At 36.3% G+C, this 12110-nt stretch overlaps 1 protein-coding gene across 1 annotated transcript in view; it reads left to right on the forward strand.

The window, feature by feature from the left end:
- The window catches only part of LOC136829259 (nephrin-like), a 540754-nt gene that overhangs the window by 287111 nt on the left and 241533 nt on the right, over nt 1-12110 (forward strand). The gene's annotated exons all lie outside the window — the stretch shown is intronic.

Genomic DNA, 12110 nt, shown 5'->3' on the forward strand with positions numbered 1-12110 from the left:
TAATTGGATACAAGTTTTGAACGCGTAGGTCGTCTTTTTATGAATTCCGACTATGGAAACCGACTCTTTCAAAGTTCCTGCAGTGTCGTGCTGGAGGGGACGACAATGGAACGTCACTTTTTTTTTTCCCCCTAATTCCCGTAATTGGGTACTTCCGACGGCACTGCAAAAAGGCGGAATATGAGAGGGCATTTTACCCACTTCGTCGTATCAGGGATATTAACATAAATCCAAGCTAGAGTTCCCCAGATAAAGTTAATCAGTCTCGAATGATTGGGTTATTATCATTCCCAGTGTAGATTCAAATTCATGCAGACGGATTTTGGAAAAGAAAACTTCGTATAATTGCCGGGTATCGAAAAGGAAACACTACCGTCGATATACGTGATCACATAATCCATTCTGAATTGCAAGTGATGTATATCTATTACAAAAATACTGTTAACGAGGATTCTCTTGATTCTAATCGCTGAGTAAAAACGCTAGCAGTATTCATCTCGCTTAGAGAAAACGTTTTGTCTGATATATTTACGACCATAAACGTACAAACATGATCAAAGAAATTTACGTCCTAAATATGCTGACGTTTAGTCGGGCATCGATTCCCGAAACTAGGTCGTCCATGCTAGAAAACTTAGTCACTGGATCTTTTTACACTGCTGAGGGCGAGCTCGCGTTTCAAAGGATAATTATGGTGGCGATTCAGGCAATACAGAGACAAGACGTGAATTTAAAATTTTGGAAGTGAATGGCGCGAGTGTTTGATCAGGTCAGTTTATCCTTCAGTGCCCAAGCTTCCCGCTTTGTCCGCTGATTTTTGAGTGGCGTGTACCATAAGGACGACGGAGAATGAAGGCAGCATGTCCTTGGAAAAAAAAAATACTGAAAGCAATTACCAACATCATGACTGTCAAATAAACAGATGACGACCAACTCACTTTGGGGTTGAAGCTCTTCAGATGTGACGATGAGATCTGGGACACTTTTGAAGAGGAAATCCTCAGGCTTTTTTCCTCCTGCAGATAGTTTGAGCACAAGACCTCAGTTATTGAACAATGCTCTGTGCAAAAACAAAAAGAACGAATGTCACAAAACGCTAAGGAAACTCATAATACATGCCCAACCTCTACTGCGATTAAAGCTTCATAATTCACCATGACACCAATCCACTACCTGCTGTTATTTACTTCTAGGTTGAAGGAGCTGAATCTTTTATTTTCAAATATTCTTGTGGAGGGAGAAGTAGCTTTAGAGAAAGAAATGGAAATGGGATTTTCATGGAACCATGAAATGGGATGAAGAGGACTGAAGTTCTTTTATGAAGATTAGAAGTTTCTCAGGCATGGAAAAGCTACCAGACAGTTGTTTATCCTTTTTAATGAGTGAAAATGAAAATAATGTTTGCATTTTTTCCACCAATCCTTAAAATTATAAAGCGCCAACTTTTTTGTTATGTAATGTCGACCACCAAAGCTATTCATCGAATCTAACATTTTATCTAGCATGTTTCTCTCCGTAAGGAATCGAGGGTACCATTAATAAAACTAATAGCCACATGTAATCTTGAGAGAGATCAGGAATCTAAACGTGACCTACACCAATGCATCGATATCTAATTTCTCGTCGGTTTATAACTTATTGCGTGTGGCAGATCCTCTCTCGGATATTAAACCCGAATCTCTTTGATGTCAGACGAACGTTTGGCTGGAGATCAAGTTATATTTGGACCTAATCATAACATGGATTTACTTACATGTAAACTAGTAACATTTCAATTCGCCCTTCACTTATTTCTGTCTAAATGACATTTTTTTTTAATTTCTTAGGATCTCGAACAAATTTCATAATAATTCTCATCTGTGTCAATAAATAGATAAAAAAAATATACGGTATCAGAATTGCGTTAGTCAAGTATTTAATTTTCTAAATGTATATCTTGCTATGTTGGGTGGAATTCTGTCTGGAAAGAATTTTGATCTAATTGAAAAATTATACCTGTGCATCAGTATTCCACCTTACTTGTATTATTGCTGCTGTATGAGTTTTGCTATGTAACGTTAAATGACTCTAAGAAAAGGGGAATCCAGCAAGACGCTTGAGGTTTCTTAATAACTTCTTTGACAAGCCGTCTGTAGAACTTGTTTATATGTATCGAGAAATTTAGAAGCGTTCTTAAATGCACATGTTAAATTACGTCTCGTTCATCCTAAATACGACATTTCTTTCTTTAAGGTCAAAAGATGAGAAGTCTGAACTTCTCAGCATTGAAGGCCTTTCTCAGCATTGAAGGTCAGAAAGGCACTATCGCTGTGGAATTAATTGATCGGGTTGATGGAACAAGTTCCGAACCCCTGGTTTGGCCTTTGGCAAATTTAGTTCATTGTTAAGGTGGTATCACCGGACCACATTTTCTGCCTCTTAGAAAACGATAGCAGTTGCAGTTACAAAGAAATTGTACAAGCGTAACACCGCCTCCACACTACAGTCTATGACGGTTTCTGAGGCGGAGTTATCGGATGACTTGCTGGCGTGTTCAGTTACACTATAATCTGTTCAACATGTAAAGGATTCTTCGTATCACAGCAGTGCCAAAGGGCAGAATCAAAATTTATGCTGAAACCAAGGCAGGTTTGTTCTTAGAATTGTCCCTTTCCCCTTCGGTTTCATAAAGAGATACGAAAGGAAATATTGGTATGAGTACCCCTTAAAACTGCTTCAGCAAATGATAAGAGTTCTCTATTATAGTTTTTCTTACAACTCGTTCTTTTATCATTCGTTTTCGGGAAGTAGGGTCTAGAAACTCAGAATTACTGATTGACAAAAATATAAAAAAAATTCTTATTGTTCAGGTACTTGAGATAAAAAGAATCGGGAGGCAGAATTTAATGATGGAACGTCTGGCAAGCTACTGTAGATTTCTGAGAAAGATGTGAATGCCTCAGAGGCCATCTTCGAGAATTTCTTGGGAAACCTGGTTGCCTTTCGTATTGAAAACCTTTAGTTTCCTTTTAGTGGAACTCTTTCTTTGTTGCGTTGTAATACATTCTTTCTCCTCTCTCTCTCTTATAATATATATGTTATAAATATTACCTGTTCGACCTCTCTCCTTTGCTTTAATCGAATACAAGAAATTTATCTTTGTTAAAGAAAGAGGCCATGCTATGTAGGAAGAAGCAAGCGGGCAGGAGTTGTTTTGAACAGATCTCAACCGTCAAAGGGGTAAGAATTTTATTTCGAGGAATATAAGAAGGGATAGGTTTTGCTAGGACAGACCTTAGATAGACTGTACCTTAAGCTTACTTTTCTGTGACCTTTGTCCTGGCGAGTCTTTGTCCTTTCAAATCAGAAACCTGGGTAAGAGGAATTTGAAAACAGCCGCGACCTGAGACAACCCGCATTTACAGACTCTGAGCTGAGACCTTGTCGAGGCAAGACGCAGCTCGGCTGGTCCACTAAACCCCACTTTTGTGTCTCTGTCCCTCTCCGAACGCGAGGGAGAAAATTGTTTTTCCAAATGGACTAAGTGAAACTAATACATCTGATCATTGTATTATCTCCCACAGAGTTAAATCTCATTGTGACAATTACTCCCAGTTCTCCTTCCCTTCGACTGCAACTCATATTTTTCGTGCTTCAATTTTTCCCCTCTTAAACAGTCACTGACTGAGAAATCCTAGTAAAACATATCCCATTTATGAAGTTCTCTATCAAGTGCAATTATTGTTGTCTAGTGAAGTTACACAACTTATCCTCCATGGTGTTAAACGTATTATTTTTGAACTAAGATTAGTAATGACAAGTGAGAGTTTCTGTAATGCAAGATTGTTATCTGGAAACGTCCTTTTCCAGAATTCCGTACGCCTTATGCCAGTGCAACATCCTCGTTCTTGGAGAAGAACCGCATCATTAGTATCACGAAGCCTTAATTCGACCTTGCAGGAAACTCCTGATACAGCAATTGAGAAACCCAAATCTGTTGCGTTCATTCTATGTAGCATTGAAGTTTTTCCAAAGTCAGACTATTATTCTGAGCTGCTGTTAGCTCCTGTAGATAATCCATTCCCTTCAATTTACTTGTTTTGCTGAAACTAGTGTTCCAGTAAGTTGGCTGACTTAATCCCTGTGGTTATGAATAAACCTCTATTCTTTGTTAACGAGTGTTAACTGGCTTAGCCAAACTTGTTTTGGCCTCATTAGTGATTTGAGGGCTGAGATAGAATGGGACAGTGACCTTTTCTCCTACATAAAAGACAGTGGCTACAAAAAGCATATTGCCGTCCCAGGAAAATAAGCTAAATTCCGTTATTTATTTAATATAATTTCATATTAACGACACTTTTTACTTAAGGACAATAATGAATATCCATATGGTAGACCAATCATCATGGTTTTCAGTCCAAACTATGAAAGTGATATTTTCTGTTTGAATATAATGAAGTAACAGTTGGAATCGTTACGTTGTATTCATAACGTTGCTTAGAAAAATCATTTGAAGTTTATACGTGCATACATTTCTCATTTTAGTTACTGGGCTTAAGGGAGGATGTACATTGCGTTTGCTTATGTGTCTAATGTCCTTGTTGTGCATATATCGTATCCAACCTTTTCTTTAGATTTATAGTATTTACACTTCCCATTACATCATTTTTTTCGTATTCTTTGGAGATGTAGTTTGTAAGTCAACACTTAGCCCATATTAACATCTCTACACCACCATCATCATTATCGTAACAAAAATAACAATAATAACAGTTAACGTTTGGCAGTAATTCCATCGATACCTCCTGACGCCATTATTTTGGATCGCTGACTTCTAGGTTTCAGACACTCCAGGTGCATTTGCCAAGTTGCTCGCAAATATTCGTTTTATATTTTCAGAAAAAGTTTGGGCGGCATTCCGTCATTCTCCATGACGGAGAAAAAAATATTTACTCTTTTTCAAAAAGAGAGGCTGGAAATAAGTTGACGACGTGGCACAATAACAGTGGGGGTAATATTTGGAATATATGTGTATATATATATATATATATATATATATATATATATATATATATATATATATACTGTATATATATATATATATATATATATATATATATATATATATATATATATATATATATATATATATATATATATAATAAATATATATATTTATATTTATATTACTAGCTGACCAACCCGGCGCTGCCCCTGCAAAAGTCTGAATGACGCTGATCATTTATCGTAGATGAGAAGTAAAACGTGGTGTGGTTTTGATTAACATGTCCCCGCTAAACTGAAATACCCCCACTAAACCTAAGCATTCCCTAAATTGAAACACACCCCTAAAATGTAACACACCCCACTAAACTGAAATGCCGCCCCACTAAATCAAAACACACCCCCACTAAACCTTAACAAATCGTCCATTAAACCTAAACACCCCTCCCAAAAAACCAAAACACACCCTCACTAAACCTAAACACACACCATCCATTAAACCTAAATACACCCCCACTAAACCTAAACACATCCCACTAAACCTAAACACCCACCTAAATCGAAACACACACCCCCACTAAACCAAAACACACCCCCACTAAACCTAAATGCACACCACCCACAGAGCTTAAACACACACCTCACTAAACCTAAATGCACCCCCACTATACCTAAGCTCATCCCCACTAAACCTAAACACACCCCTCACTAAATCTAAATGCACCCCCACTAAACCTAAACACACCCTTCACTAAATCTAAATGCACCCCCACTAAACCTAAACACACCCCTCACTAAATCTAAATGCACCCCCACTAAACCTAAACACACACCCCCTGTTAAAGCAAAACACACACCCACCAAACCTAAACACACCCCCACTAAACCTAAACATACCCGCACTAAACCTAAACATACCCGCACTAAACCTAAACACACTCCCCATTAAACCTAAAACACACCCCCACTAAACCTAAGCACACTCCCCATAAACCTAAACACACTCCCCATAAACCTAAACACACTCCCCATAAACCTAAACACATCCCCACTAAACCTAAACACAGACCTCGACACAGAATTATTAATCACATTGACTGGAACGTTTTCTTTGGTCTCGGCTTCAGTTACCATAGAAAACAGACCTCTTCGGAGTTCTTGATATGTCTGTTCTTGTCTGTTTGTCACGGGGGTGCGGGTTTGAAACCTGTCCTTTTATAAAAATGTAAGTTTGTTCACGTGGTGGCCACATGCCAAATTTTGTGTAGATCGGTCAAGCAATCCGGATTTCTGTGGCGCACAAACATACAAACGTACATACCAGTATGCATGCCAACACACAAACATTCATTTCTATATATATTATATTTATATATATATATATATATATATATATATATATATATATATATATATATATATATATATATATATATATATATATATATATATATATATATATATATACACACACATACATACATGAAATATCTAAAGAGCATATTGCCCTTCCGCCTTTAAGTTCGTATCGTAGAATGAGATGACTAGTTCCATGTTTTCTTTCATACCCTGTGGAAATCTACCTCGATCAGTTCATTACTAGGTACACATACACCTCTTATCTAGATTTGAACCTCTGTGATTCCCCACATTTTATAACTCTACCTTTACATACCAATATAATTGTAGTATATGTGAATACATTTTGCATTGTGTATGGATAAGAAAATACAACCTTTTATGGGTGATCATTCATGTCCTTGGGGGTATATAGTCAGTTAACTGAATCCATTAAATTTAATTATGGACATTAAAGCGTTATTAGCCATCGGAAATCATTAATTTTTGTTTTCCATGCATTGCGTGAACAAGTTAATATTCTGCATGGTATAATTTCAGTATGAATTTATATAATTCTTAAATAACTTCTCGTGAGATGTTAAGTAAATCACGACGGATTTGGATCCTTGATGACAAATTTGATTGACATACGGCACTCACTGCGTAGCCTTGAAAGTAAACAAATTACCTATCTTGGCATATCAGCAGTGAACTATGTTGTTAGGGAGAGTTAAATACAACAATGAATGAATGGAAAATTCAGTAAACCAGTCATTTTTCACGAGAAATTATCGTAAAGACGAGAAATGATTGTGGAATGTTATCTTCGTATAGTCTTAGCAGCGAGTGGGTAAAGATCCGCACTAAGAAAAACTCTGGATAGAATACTGGAATTGCAAACAGAGTTTGCGAGAGAAAATGTGAGATGGAATTGAAGGAAGAAAAACACTTATGCAGTTTAAGACACCCAGAAAAGTTAAAGAGCTAATGGAATCGCGTGTAAAAAGGTGGAAGGGAACATGCAAACACAGGAAGATGTTAAGAAAGTTTGCACATTTTGCGAGGTGGGAAAACTTGAATATTGAGGAAAGAAGTTTATAGCGATGGTTGGTATTTTGACACTGTTGTTGGAGGTCACCTTAGCAATTAAAATAAGATGAAATCCCTTGTAAAACTATGCGTATTTAAATCACTCGTGAGTTCCATTGGAAAAGTTTTGTTATAAGTGGAACGGGAGGTTTTCAACCGTGGGAAAGAAGCTTGAGTAAAGTATTTTTATGATGCGAGTTCTTGGAGACTTACTGAATAATGAAAAAAAGAACATACTTTCGATATCCTGTTTCTGTGAATATTTGGACATCAAAGGTCGAAGTATTTTGTGAACGATAGGCTACACTGTTCTAAGGAAAGGTTCAGATGTGTATCAAACGCCAAGGTGTAAGAGAAGTTGGAATAGTTTAAAAAATTATTTTTCATACTACTGCTAAATAACGATATGAGTAGATGTAAATGAAGTTTGAGTTCCATTTTTTGAGAGCAAAATAGTGATGTTCAGTACCAACTAGATTATGAAGATTGGCGTAAAAGATCTTAGTATGCATACTGTAAATTATTATTATTATTATTATCTATCTATCTATCTATTTATATATATATATATATATATATATATATATATATATATATATATATATATATATATATATATATATATATATAAAAATGCCTTATATGTATGTGTGTAAGTATGTGCTGCCTTAGAACCCAGAAATGTATGATAGCGAGAGACAATGTTGCGAGTAAAATTTCATGAACCTCAAGTAAAAAATTTACTCCAAGGATATTCCGCGGGGAATTTTCCTTTTTAGCGAACCTTCACAAACAATGATGTTTTACTCTGAAGGATATCGTTATTTAACGCACACAATTAAAGAACGGTAACATAACCGCGCCGTAATGACGATGATATTTCAACATGTACTTGAGTGTCACAATAACCGTATCGTGCACGATAAACGCGCATGGTTCTAAACGCAGTGGAAAAAAGGGGGCTGCGAGAAAAAACAAGTGGAAATGCGAGATTCGCAGGAGAAATATCCTGCTTTATCTGGTTTATCTGCAACATTTACATTTTTGTTTGGAATTTTAGGGGTAATATTATGATCCTGGCAGACATTTCTGCAAGAAATAGGATTCCTGCTGAGACCGGGGAGAGATGATAGCTGCGATATTATATTCTACGCAGCTAAGCACGCGCTGGAAAGAGATGGGGGGGGGGGGGCGGCGCTCCCTTGATCCTTAATGCCCGTGGCTCCCGAAGAGCATATTTATTTTTTAGAATTTTTCAGCGCTACGATGCCTTTAATCGAGAGTGAAGCTGCTATTTCCTCGTTTTCTAAATAGTATATAAAGAATTTCTTCGTGATTTAAAGAAGCTGGTTTGTCTCAAAACATAACTGGGTGATAACTTATTTTGCAGGAAACGCCACACCTTCCTTAAGATTTGTTATTTTTACAATCAAGTATAATTTTTTCTAACGAATTGTTTGAATTTTGTGTTGTTGCAACTTTGTTAGTTGATAAAGTAACAGAACCTCATTACCATCATTATTATTTCTATATTACTGCTGTTGCTTCTGCTGCAATCGGCAACATAATCGCAAAAACGGGTAATTTAGAAAATCTGTAAGAGTAGTATGACCCTAATGTTAACGAATATAAAGCAAGTTCTGTTGCTGTTACATTTCCGGAAAAACATAATATAATCCCTGTTGTACAATTCTGGGAATGAAAAGAACAAGGCGTTTGGCTACGATCATTTAGTAGCTTTGGTTTTGTTTTCTGATCCCATCTGCGTCGCTTCCAGAAACGGTACTTGTAACTGGAGATTCTATTATATGGTTCCTGGAATTGTCTCTGGCAAATTCTCAAGCTTAAAAAAAAAAAAAAAAAAAAAAAAAAACTCGTCCTTAGGATTACTTGTACAAACTCAAAATGATATTTGGTAATTCGAAGCGGTACTTGTAACTGGAGATTCTATTATATAGTTCCTGGAATTGTCTCTGGCAAATTCTCAAGCTTAAAAAAAAAAAAATCGTCCTTAGAGTTACTTGTACAAACTCAAAATGGTATTTGCTAGTTCAGTTTGTTTAAACATGTCTTGAGAAACTCACTGTGCAGTTTCTTTAAACTTTCTTTAGTATGGAAGGTCTAAATCATGAAACGAGGCCTGTAAGTGCTAAAGGGGAGACAGCAAAAATGTATCTGGTTGATAGTCCTAGGTTACTATGTCGTACATGAAACAGGTAAATTTCTATCGAGGTTGTGGTTGAGTCAGTAGCAGCGATGGTTGTGACTCGATATCCTGGCAACCATATGGAACTAAAGGTAACAGCGTCATACATTAAGAATTTATAAGCAAATAACACTTTGAGGTAAAACAAAACATGCTGTTTAGAGAGAGAGATAGAGGGAGGACTCTCAAATCAGTGAAAACAAAATCACGAATTTTTCCGTACCAAATTGATAAAAAAGAACTCCAATTATTTTCCCACTATAAACCTGTACTTACGCATTGACATAACGTAATCAGCTGTAGCGTTTTCAATTACCTTAACAAAGGAGAGGGTATTTTTCTTTTCCCTGGAGAAATAGAGATAGGATGTCAATTTCTTATTATTTTCGGTGTTATATAATGCCAAATATCTCTTGCAATGCTCATACCAGGTACTTTTACAATACGATAACAGTAGTTGAGATTCTGAAAGGGATAGCACTATAAGATTGGACATTCTGAAACACATAGAGAGAGAGAGAGAGAGAGAGAGAGAGAGAGAGAGAGAGAGAGAGAGAGAGAGAGAGAGAGAGAATACTCCGTATATCACAGATCAGGAGTTTCAGGGGCAGTGGTGCATAGAGACAACGGCCATCCCAATTGTCGTCAATGGTATCCGAAAGTCGGAAGGTTATTTACGACCTGGGAAAAAATTCAGGGGGAACCTCGCGGCCTCCACAACCAGCCCTCAGCTTGGGGTAAAAGGACCGTGAAAGGTTTTACCAAAAATCCCTTTATACTTTTATACTTTTTTTTTATTAATTTCTATATATTATTTATATGCTGTATAAAAGAAGATATTTTTAATTATCGGAAATCTTTGTTAGGCAAACTGAAGATTTATTCTTTCATTCCAGTACGCTTTTTCAGTAGTGTCGCGTCTGACCTATTCGTGGTGCTTCGTGATATTGTTTATTCTTAATATTTGTCTTCTTGAAAGCATATTATTTTATTTTCATTAAGCTGTTTAGTCTTCTCTTTTTTTTTTTTTTTTTTTTTTGCAGTTGCTTCAAATAGGCCAACATCATAGGTGAAGTTTTTCATAAATGTCCGAAATACTGAGATATTTAAAATACTATTTAGTATTAATTCTGACGAAAATAAAAAAAAAGATGTAGAAGATCCAAGTGTGAACTTTTATCCAGAACATCATAATAGTATTTTTGGAATATGCCCAATAAAAAGATGAGCGTTAATGCAATCATTCTTGAGTCACTTCAGGCAAAGACGACCATTATCGTGTTGTCTCCAGTTTACGAAAATCACTCGGCGCCAATCTTATTCCACTTTTGGAAGCATTAGCATGAACTAATTCAAACTGATTCAGAACAATCATCAAGTACACTCTCATACTTCCTGTATGATACAATCGATTTTTTTTCAAACATTTTCGAAATACTTATGTTTTTTTCTTTTTCCAGACCTCTGCTATATTCTATTCTGTTCTGTCTCTGAGATAAACTTTTCAGCAATGGCTTCCTCCGTTCTCTGTGCTCGTAGTTGCTTAGAATGAAGATCAGTATAAATTTACAACTTGTCATTGATTCTTCCGAATATTATCAAATTCCGAAAGCTTTTATGAAGTCAGTAACTCTTGCACTGTACGGTAGGTTAACTGTTCATTTCTCAAAGCGGGCTTCTAAATTCTTTTGCTTCAGTTTTCTCAGCTCATATAACCCCAACCTCTTGGTAGCACGGAACTCTCTCTCTCTCTCTCTCTCTCTCTCTCTCTCTCTCTCTCTCTCTCTCTCTCTCTCTCTGTGGCACTTTTTAAAATTAAGGTATAGGTAATGGTGGTGGGTTTTCTGTTACCCCCTATTTAAAAATTATCCAAAAAGCATAGATGTTTTACAAACTAACATTTCACAATGTAAGTTACTGGTACTGGTTCTGTTCCTTCTGATCAAAATTTCTGCATGTAATGCACGTGCACAGTAGATGTATAGAACCCCATATCTATCACTGGCATCGCTTAAACTGATAAAATATGATGTATAAATGTTTTACGATGTTAACATTTTATGATGAAAAAGAAATTACCTTTACAGTCATTTTTACCGTGATGATAAGTTCTCGTAAACTTTATATTTTTTTAGACATCAGCCTCATTTTACCCCCGTCAAGTGAGATGCTGAAGCTAGGTGTTTTGAAGAGTTTTAGAATTAAGACTAGATTCTTATAGTTAATATTCCCCGTCCTTAATTCCCATACACGTAGGATACTTAGCTAAATTGGTTTCAGCTATGCAATCCATGTAATAACAACTCATCAATTTTTAAAGAATACAAAAAAACTTTAAAAAAAAAAGTGTACCAGGCAAGAAAGAAAAATATACAATAACCCATCGTAAATGTTTGTAAGTTCCCCCCGAGCTATTTTCGAGGAAAAAAGAAAGAACTGGAATTTCCTGGAGAGAACACATAGCTTTCATTGGAAGTTGAGGTTACGATAC

The sequence above is a fragment of the Macrobrachium rosenbergii genome, chromosome 44 (assembly GCF_040412425.1).
Source record: "Macrobrachium rosenbergii isolate ZJJX-2024 chromosome 44, ASM4041242v1, whole genome shotgun sequence".
In the NCBI taxonomy this organism is placed as follows: domain Eukaryota; kingdom Metazoa; phylum Arthropoda; class Malacostraca; order Decapoda; family Palaemonidae; genus Macrobrachium; species Macrobrachium rosenbergii.